Consider the following 7,940-nt stretch of genomic DNA (forward strand, 5'->3'; position numbering starts at 1 on the left):
AATATTTTCAGATATCTTCAATTAACAAGGGAAAATATAAAAAGAAATTCCATTGATGTCTATGGTAATATCACATTCGACAAACTGAGCCATCAGAAGACTGGCAACCCAGGGACTCTGATAAAGTACTCTTTTTCTACTTAACTGAAGCCTAGTTTCCAAATCTTTCTTGTTCTTCTACTAAAAATAAAATTTGTTGATTTATTTTCAGCAAGTATTCTATATTAGATGTAGAAGTAGGTGCAGATATTTAGACTAACTATATATTAATGCCCAGATATATTCCATTCATTGCTATTTATTTATAATCCTAAAATATGAGCTTATTTTTAAGGCTTTGCTTGTCTTTTCTCAAAGTTACAGGTTAACTATAATTGTAGTTAAATTTGAAATTAAATGTTATGGGTATTTTTTTTTAATTTATTTTATTTTATTTTTTTTTATTTATGATAGTCACAGAGAGAGAGAGAGAGGCAGAGACATAGGCAGAGGGAGAAGCAGGCTCCATGCAACGGGAGCCTGATGTGGGATTCGATCCCAGGTCTCCAGGATCGCACCCTGGGCCAAAGGCAGGCGCCGAACCGCTGCGCCACCCAGGGATCCCCTATGGGTATTCATTTATAAATAAAAATGATTTGCAAAGGTGCTAACAATTGTTTTGCATTTATTATGGCATTTTTTCTAAATACAGGAGATGCTTGAAAGTATTTTCTTAAATACGTAAATGTTCTGTAACTCCATTTGAACTATTATCAAATAGACTCATTTAAAAATGTGAAACCAACTTTAGAACTTTAAAATATGTATCTTGGAAAACCTATTTATAAGTGCAGTCATGGTAAATCTCAACTTAGTTCTGTTGAAACTATTATGAACTCTCAAGTTCAGTATTTTTTACACATACATGTTAGCTCATAATCCCCTCCAGAGCTTGCTGAGTATAATTTGAGACTGGCTGGAAGCAAGCACAGGCCACTCCAGAGTGGCAGGTGGCAGTTTTAATAAGCAAGGAGAACTTATATATGAGGCTTTTCTTGGGCTGCAACAAGATGAGTGGATACTCACACCCACCTACCACATTTTAAGAGTTTATATAGAGACTTTAACGAGTTCAGTCACATATATGGTGCATGTGTTCTCAACACCACATTCCTATCAAAAGGTTTTCTCCTTGGGGCAGCATTTGGGAGCAGGAAAGGCAAGAGGAACCCACATTCTAAGGACAGGATGGGGTGAGGAGCCTCCCATTGCCTAATCTAGCTAATGGGTCAACCAGTGGTCACATCTCAATGGCCTCTCCCAATGAGGAAGCTTTCCTACTCTACTGCTCTTATAAATCTATTTCTTTATATGGGATCATTTAGATAATACTCCACTTCTTATGAAAACTTCTGGAAAAAAAGTTTACATGTTGCCCTTAAAATACAGCCTCACTGGGGAACCTGGGTGCCTCAGTCTGTTGAGTGACCAGCTCTTGATTTCAACTGCGGTCATGATCTCAGGGTCATAAGATCAAGACTCCAGTCAGCTCCATGGGCATGGGCATGGTGACTGCTTAAGATTCTCTCTCTGCCTCTCCCTCTGCTGCCCCTTGCTCATGCACAGATGTGCCCACACTCTCTGTCTCTATAAATAAAATAAAATATACCCTCACTACTCAAATGAGAGGAGTTTCCTCAGCATTCTCGTACAAGCATGATCCTATCTGAGAATGTCCAGGTAGGTTTCTGTGGGGTGGAGAGAAAGACCAGAAGCAGTTTAGCAGCCCCTGAATTTGAAAATCTGTAGAAGCCAATGTTCTTCAGGGCTGATCAGTGCTGTCCCTGGGAGCAATGTTAAACACACCGGGATGAAGAGCCCTCTTTCCTCTCCTCTGTTCTTTGTCACCACTTCTCTTTATCTAGTTTTTTCTTTCCATATATTCAGTTATTCCCTAATGTTATATTTTTCTGGATAATACGATATTTTCTGCAAATGAACATCAAGCACAGACCAATGCCAATGTCTAAATTAGAGTGGGATTTTTATTAGATTTCCCCCACTTAGCTCTTCTGTCACATATTTGTGCTGTACCAGGAAAAATGTGTCAGATAATTTGATAAGTAAACATATTACTGAGACACACAGTGGAGAATTGGATTCCAATTTTTATACGACAAAACTTTAAGACATTTTCATTAAAAAAATAAATTTACTTATAGCCTTACTATGGGAACTATTTTTTTCATCCTTTCAAACATTCATATATGCCTCTGAATTGTCATAATTATAATTGTCCTTTATATGTCATTATGTTAATTTTTTCCTGAATAATATGAATTACCTAAGAGTTTCTGACTTTTTTTTATAATATAAAAAAGCTGGCATTTGCTGAGCACTTACTGCATTCCAGGTGTTAGGGTAACTGTATCACACATATTTTCTTATTTACACAAAATAGTAGGGAGGTGGTTATTGCTATGCTATATACTGAGGATTGGAACAATTAAGTAATTCGCTCAACATCACACAGGTAGCAAGTGATGGATCAAGGATTTACAACCAGGCGGTCTGATCTTAGAACTTATGTCTTAATTAATATGCTCTACAACTTCTCACAACTAAAAGTGTATGCTAAAGAAATAAGGACTGGATAATTTCAAGGGTTGAAGAATTATAATCACATAAAGTTTGTTTGGGATCTAAATCAGTAAATTCTTAGCCCCTTTACAATGTTATTTCCTGTTTCCCTCTCCTTTCTACCCCAAAATAAGAAAGAGCATTGGGGATGTAAAATGGTATTCCAGAGTTATTAGAATACTCTTGCCCTTGGGTTTTAGGACATATAAGACAAGGAGTAAGCCAGAGTTAGTCTACTTAAGACCAGGGATCAGGGAAAGAAGCAAAGAATATCTGTGAGTGAATTTCCATAACAGTGATTAAAACGTGTTTAAGTTCATCAAGCTAAATAAATCCACCCCATGGTTAATCAATTTAACAAAAGAAGCTACTGACAGCTGTGGGTGTTAGTTATGAATATAGAAAGGGATTTTTTTTTAATAGCAACAATTACCTATAAAAAAAACCCCGAAAATTATTTCAAAATGCATTTTTGGAGGATCTCTTTGGCCTTAAGGAAAAGGCAGGTTTTATTTTTAAAAATTTTAAAAAGATTTAAGTAATCTCTATACCTAATGAACTTATAACCCTGAGATCAAGAGTCACATCCTTTACCAACTGAACCAGCCAAGTGCCTCAAGACAGCTTTTATTTTTTGGAAAAGGAATTATTTTCCAACTCAAAATGTTTTTATTTTCTCTCTAGAAAATGCCATCGTAGAATATTCATGATTCTGATATGTGCTTAGTAAGTCCCGTGTCACATCCTTGAGTCTGAGTGTCTTAAAGAAGAATTAGGATGCTAAAGGTTTTAATATCCTGATATGCTATGGAGAATAGTGTCTACAAAGTGTCATTGTTTAAATGCTATTTAGAAATTAGGAGAACTGAAAAGGAACTTATGGAGTACATCCTACTGTTCTAAAGGTAACTGTTAGAAATTATGTATATCAAACTCTGAGGGGATTAGTGAATTGAATGGGGATATTTAAAAAAATTAGAAAATGTATGCTAGAGAGAAAAAGGAAACAGTGGAGAGTTTACACTAGTTTTATTCTTAATTGTGGAAAATGTGAGATTTCTTAAGTTTTTAAACAGAGAGGAAGTTCAAGGCAATGTTACATGTCAATGAATACATCAGACTAGGGCTATTTGATAAAAGAGGGGAATAAAATACTAGGACTTATCACCTGGCATTTAACAAACAGGAATCAATCTTATTAAGAAAGTGTTTTAGGGGTGGTTGGGTGGCTCAGTCAGTTAGGTGTCTGACTCTTGATTTCAGCTAAGGGCATGATCTCAGGGTTATGAGATCAAGCCCTGTGTTGGCTCCATGCTGAGCAGGGAGTCTGCTTGAGATTGTTTCCCTCTGCCTCTCCTTCCCCTCTGCCCCTCATCCCTACTTGTGCTCTCTCTCTCTCATATAAAAGCCTTTTATAAAGGGGGCTTTTCTATAGTTTGCCTCGCACAAACATTAATCTATAATTAGAGGTATTTGAGATTGTAGGAAGACCTAAAATAGTTACTTTAGAGTGATCAAATCTCCGTTCTGCAATAAGAAAGCATGTATTATTTGTTATGCAATTTATGTATGTGCAATTGTATATAATCAAAGCCCTCTCATCTGTTTGGGCCCTGTAGAGAGATACAGTGAGAGCTAATAAAAAGTTATTTAAAGCCAGGAGCGCTTAAACATTTAACTTAAAACATATAAATGTGCATTTATTAGGTGTAGAATGAAGTCTTTTTCTGCAAGTATATGTCCACTATCTAACATTCTTGCCTCACCTGCACCTGTCTTGAATAAACCATACATAGAATCCATCTTTTAAAAATTTTAAGGCCAGGGGCACCTGACTTTGGCTTAGGTCACGATCCCAGAGTCCTTGGATGGAGCTCTGAGTTGGGCTCCCGGCTCAGTGGGGAGCCTGCTTCTCCCTCTGCCTGCTGTTCCCCAGGCTTGTTCTCTCCTTCTTTCTCTCTCTCAAATAAATAAATAAAATATTTAAAGATAAATAAATAAAAATTTTCAGTTTCAGCGCCTCAGTATCTTTAATATGTGGAAAAAAGTTACAGATTCTTATGAAGCTGAGTACAGAAACATACTATATTTTTATGATTCCCTTATCTCCTCTCATTTTTTTTTTTACAGTGATTTCACTCTCACTTAATTCAATGCCTTTTTTTTTTTTTGTTCTAGACTTTATGGCTCCTTTCCAAAGCATTTAACTTAATTTGCATACTTTCTTTTCACACTTATATTTTTCAATTAATGCAGAATTTAATTAAATCATACAATTACAAAGATAATTCCACAGCAGGATACAGATTTAAGCTAAAATAACATTAGCCGGCGGTGCTCTCAGCGGTCCTGCGGCTCCGTCTCTTGCTTCAACAGCGTTTGGACGGAACAGACCCAGGGACGCCCCTTCTACCAGCCAACGGCCACCCTCCAACCTTTTTTCCAGTCGCAGCCTTCGGAGCCATCTCCCTGGCCATCTTCTGCCACCGGCAGCGAACACCCAAGTTTGAATTTAACTCCTTGTCCAGGATCAACCGTGAGCTCCCAGATTCGTCAGAATCATTCTACCGAGGTGGAGGCCGCCGTCAACCGCCGGGTCAACATGCACCTGCGGGCCTCCTACACCTACCTCGCTCTGGGCTTCTATTTCGACCGTGACGATGCGGCTCTGGAGGGTGTGGACCACCTCTCCCGCGCGTTGGCTGAGGAGAAGCGCGAGGGCGCCGAGCGTTCCTTGAAGATGCAAAACCAGCGCGGCGGCCGCGCCCTCTTCCAGGACGTGCAGAAACCGTCCCAAGAGGAGTGGGGGAAGACCCTGGACGCCACGGAGCCGCCCTGCTTCTGGAGAAGAGCCGGAACCAGGCCCTTCTGGATCTGCATGCCCTGGGTTCTGCCCGCGCGGATCCCCATCTCTGTGACTTCCTGGAGAACCACTTCCCAGATGAGGAGGTAAAACTCATCAAGAAGATGCGCGACCGCCTGACTAACCTCCGCAGGCTGCCCCCCCCCCCCAGGCTGGGCTGGGCGAGTATCTTTTTGAAAGGCTCACTCTCAAGCACGACTAGGAGCCTCTGGAGACCAGCAGCCTTTGAGGGGCTCCTCTGGCATCCCCCCCAGTGCCAGGGCTTGTGCCTGAACCTTTTCCCATGCAGCCACTAGGCAGCTTTTTAACCATTCTGGAGCCCTTTCCCAAAACGTGGACCAAATGGAGACAATAAAGCTTTTTGCAGCAAAAAAAAAAAAAAAAAATAAATAAATAAATAAATAAATAAATAAATAAATAAATAAAATAAAATAACATTAGCCTAATGAAAAAAGAAGTTTTATCTCTCTCCAACAGAAAAATCTGGTTATTTTAAGGCTTACATGGGGACTCAACAATCATTAGGGACAGCGCCTCCTTCAAACTAGTTTCTCATCAGTGGTAGAACATGACTATCCTCATCCCTGCTATTGTCTTCATACTGCGACCAGTAGCAGAAGAGGAAGGGGAGAGAAAAGCACATGCTCCTTCAACTTAACAGCATGACCAAAAATTTATACACATCACCTCAGCTTACTTAGTCACACTGCCATACCTAGCTGCAAAGGAGACGGGAAATGTAGCCTTTAGCTGGGTGATCATGTGTTCATGGAAAATTTTATTCTATAGCCACTAGAGAATGGAGGAGCAAATACTAAAAGACATAAACCAGTTCTTGAAATATTCCAATCTATTTGGCCAGTGATTCTTTTGAAACCAAATGCTTTAGTAGATTTGTTCTGACTCTTCTCTGGTCATGCCACTCTACGTGGGATGAAGAGCCCACAGGTCAAGAGGACTCAGCTAACCAGAACCCCTTTCTTCTTATAAACTGGCTACCAGGACTTCAGAATTCTCTGGACAGCCAGTCCTGGGCAAATAGGGTCTCAGCTAAATCCTGAAGGGTAACGAAAAGCATTTCAGGAGTATGAAAGCAGTTTGAACAAGCAGGCTAGGAATCTCACTCATATATGATGCTCCCTGTATATATAGACCTAGAAGTGGGAAGGGAAGAGGAGAGAGTGTAAGCCAGCTGCCCAACACTGGAAATTCCCAATGCAGAGTTAGAAAAGTCTAAAGTTGAATCTAGCCTTTCAGCTCACAATATAAGTAGATTTGTCAAAGTAGGATTATAGTGTCAATTATCTATGGCTATGTAACAAACTATGATAAAACTTTATGCACTAAAACAACAATTATTTTGACAGAATCCCAATAGTTTATTTTTGATATTGTTTCCCTTGCCTTAGGAGACATATCTAGAAAAATGTTGCTACGGTTGATATCAGAGAGATTACTACTGGTGTTCTCCTCTAGGATTTTAATGGTTTCAGGTCTCATGTTTAGGTCTTTAATCTATGATTTAAGGTTTGTAATTCATTTTGAGTTTATTTTTGTATATGGCATCAGAAAGTGCCCAAGTTTCATTCTTTTGCATGCAGCTGTCCAGCTTTCCCAACAGTATTTTTGAAGAGACTTTTTCACTTTGTATATTCTTGCCTTCTTTGCCATAAATAAAGTGACCATATAAGTGTGGGTTTATTTCTGAACTCTCTATTTTGTTCCAGTGATCTATACGTCTATTTCTGTGCCAGTACCATACTGTTTTGATTACTACAGCTTTTGTAGTATAAGTGATATCTTAAAGTCTAGGATTATGATACCTCCAGTTTTGTTCTTTCTCAAGATTGGTTTGGCTATTTGTTTGTTTGTTTGTTTGTTTGTTTTTTGTCATTCCATACAAATTTTATTTTTTTTCTGATTTTGTGAAAAATACTATTGTCATTTTGATAGGGATTACATTGAATCTGTTTGTTGCTTTCCGTAGTATGGACATTTTAACAATCTTAATTCTTCCAATCAATGAGCATGGACTATCTCTCCGTTTGTGTTGTCTTCAATTTCTTTCATCAATGCTTTACACTTTTCAGAGTATGAGTCTTTAACCTTGGTTAAGTTTTTCTTAGGCATTTTTAAAAATGTTTTTTTATTTATTTATGTATGATAGTCACAGAGAGAGAGAGAGAGAGAGGCAGAGACACAGGCAGAGGGAGAAGCAGGCTCCATGCACCGGGAGCCCGATGTGGGATTCAATCCCGGGTCTCCAGGATCGTGCCCTGGGCCAAAGGCAGGTGCTAAACTGCTGCGCCACCCAGGGATCCCTTTCTTAGACATTTTATTCTTTTTGGTGCAACTGTAAATGGGATCGTTTTCTTAATTTCTCTTTATGCTTATTCATTTTTAGCCTATAGAAATGCCACACATTTCTGCATATTAATTTTGTGTACTGCAACTTCAC

The 7,940-nt window shown here is 38.9% G+C and overlaps 1 pseudogene; it reads left to right on the forward strand.

Moving 5' to 3' along the window:
• The first annotated feature begins 1,711 nt into the window (after positions 1 to 1,711).
• On the forward strand, positions 1,712 to 5,721 carry LOC121488807 (annotated as a pseudogene).
• Positions 5,722 to 7,940: the final 2,219 nt, after the last annotated feature.

This window comes from Vulpes lagopus, chromosome 4 (genome assembly GCF_018345385.1).
Source record: "Vulpes lagopus strain Blue_001 chromosome 4, ASM1834538v1, whole genome shotgun sequence".
Lineage (NCBI taxonomy): Eukaryota > Metazoa > Chordata > Mammalia > Carnivora > Canidae > Vulpes > Vulpes lagopus.